Below are 2647 nucleotides of genomic sequence, written 5' to 3'. Positions count from 1 at the left end.
ACTTGGAAGATGTCTTAAATTCAGTAAACTGAAGAGGCCGCAATCCCATTTGTAGATTAAATATGAGCAAGTGGAGTATGAGCATGCATGCATTAGTTAAATGGTCATATTCTGGTGATCAAATTAAAGTTTCCTTTAGACGTAACATTGTCATGGGTGACAACAAATTCGTAAACGGCGCAGTTGACTACAAAAGCCGTCCGGTCCTCAGGTCCAATCCGGCCACTGGCGATCTGCATGTTTCATCATTGGTAATATTAAATGTTAAAAGATACACTCACTTTAGTCTTTAGCATAACCTTTTCAACATTTTAATGTTAATTATATGTATATGCAGTTGTGGAAGTGGCGGAGAGATTTGCATATTATGGAGTTAGTTCAAATCTGATCACTTACTTGACCGGACGGCTGGGGCAAGCGATGGCAACAGCGGCCGAGACTGTCAACATCTGGTACGGAACGGCGTTGCGTCTTCCCCTAGTCGGAGCTTTCATAGCCGACGCTTTTCTCGGTCAATACCTGACTGTTATAATTGCTTCTTTGGTCTATATTCTGGTATGCATCTTTCCATATACATTTATTCACTTTGAAATTTGATTGATCACCTTTTATATTAAGCAAATTGGATTTAAACAGGCACTTGCATGTCTTGCCTTTTCAACTTTGATTCCATCATGTTCTCCAAAGATTCAAGTTATCATCTTCTTCATATCTTTATATCTTGCGGCATTTGCTCAAGGTGGGCACAAGCCCAGTGTGCAAGCTTTTGGGGCTGACCAGTTTGATTCAGATGATCCAGAAGAACTCAAAACCAAAAGCTCATTCTTCAACTGGTGGTATTTTGGATTGTGTGGTGGTTCTACTGTTGGAATCTTTGTTGTTAGTTACATTCAAGATAAACTTAGTTGGGGTTATGGCTTTGGGATTCCATGTGTTATCATGGGTTTTACACTCTTAATATTCTTGTTTGGAACCACGACTTATCGGTTTGGTGAGAAAACCCATGAAAAAAATGCGTTTGTGCGAATCGGTCGCGTGTTTGTAACAGCTGTTTGGAATAGGAGAGTTAAGTTGTTAGCAATCTCTGCAGAAATGGAGGCTTCTGGAAAAATCCCTCATCAATATTCTCAGCAATTCAGGTAATAAAACCGACCCGTTCGTATTATGTGGCATCAGATTAATTCCTAATATTTTGTTAATATTGGGTTAATGGCAGATTTCTCAACAAAGCTTTGGTTTCCTCTAGCGAAGATGGACCCGTCTGTAGTGCTGATGAGGTGGAAGAAGCGAAGGCGTTTTTTAGACTAATTCCAATATGGGCTAGTTGTTTAGGGTATGGAATCATGTATGCTCAAACTTCCACGTTCTTCACCAAACAAGGAGCCACCATGGACCGGTCAATCGGGTCAACCTTTAAGATTCCACCGGCCACTCTACAATCTTTCATCAGCCTCTTGGCTGTCATCCTCATTCCCATCTATGACACCACTTTAGTTCCAGTAACTAGAACCATTACAAGCATACCTTCTGGCATAACAATGCTTCAAAGAATTGGAACCGGGATCTTCCTATCTACTTTTACAATGGTCGTTGCAGCGGTCGTTGAGTCAAAAAGACGCAAAACGGCTCATGAGTATGGATTAGTTGACGATCCAAGTGCAACGGTCCCGATGAAAATATGGTGGTTATTACCTCAATATTTGTTAGCTGGAGCTGACAATGTGTTTACAATTGTGGGCATGCAAGAATTCTTTTATGACCAAATGCCTAGTGATTTGAAAAGTATAGGTTCAGCACTTTACCTAAGTATTATGGGTATTGGTAGCTTTCTGAGTAGTTTTATAATCTCAACCGTTGCAAAAACGACATGCAGAAACGGTCAAGATGGTTGGATGTCTGATAACTTAAATGAAGGGCATATTGATTACTTTTATTACCTTCTTGCAGGAATCGGTGTAGGCACATTTGTGATGTTTATATGTGCTTCAAAGTTTTATGTTTATAATGTAGAAAGAGGCATTTAATGTAATGCTCCGGTCTCCTTTATCTCTACTAGCTGGTTAATTTTAAGTATGAGTGTGCTAACTTTTGTAATAGGTATTAATGTATTATGGGAGTTGCTTAGTTATGTTGTAAGTGGTGAAGATTTGTTGTGAATTAATGTTGTATACAACCGTTGTAATGGTTGCTTAAATTAGTTGATGATGGATGTTAGGGAATTTGCTTCTACTATGATCAAATGTTACTTCACGATTGGGGTGAATTGGGTGATCATGTATTGTGATGTAAGTATTCAATTGCATTGGTTTTCTATTAAGATATTATGTCACAAAGCCCAATAGGTTTGGAAAGTCCAATATACTTTACTTATATAAGATAACTAATATTGAGTGTGATAGATAATTATATTTTTATGATATTGGCTATTAGTAATATTATAAAAGGATATCATTAACATCTGGTTACTAATTAAGCTGGAAAGAAGGTTTTAGAAATTCATTTAATTAGATAAACAAACCGGTTCACTACTAGTTAGCATGTCCAATCTGATATAAGAAGAAAATCTTATGTAATGCTAAAACTTGAAAAACATATCTTTTATCTTCTATCTTTTATATGCAAATTAGTCGGTAACTGCTCTGTTACG

General features: G+C 37.6%; 1 pseudogene; it reads left to right on the top strand.

Moving 5' to 3' along the window:
- Nucleotides 1-62: 62 nt before the first annotated feature.
- On the top strand, nt 63-2024 carry LOC143581387 (protein NRT1/ PTR FAMILY 5.10-like; annotated as a pseudogene).
- Nucleotides 2025-2647: the final 623 nt, after the last annotated feature.

Source organism: Bidens hawaiensis, unplaced genomic scaffold (genome assembly GCF_021521415.1).
Source record: "Bidens hawaiensis isolate Kalapana, Puna unplaced genomic scaffold, B.hawaiensis_p1.1 tig00030894_1, whole genome shotgun sequence".
Lineage (NCBI taxonomy): Eukaryota > Viridiplantae > Streptophyta > Magnoliopsida > Asterales > Asteraceae > Bidens > Bidens hawaiensis.
Note: the sequence above shows the minus strand (reverse complement) of the source record. Positions and strands in the feature narration are given on the sequence as shown.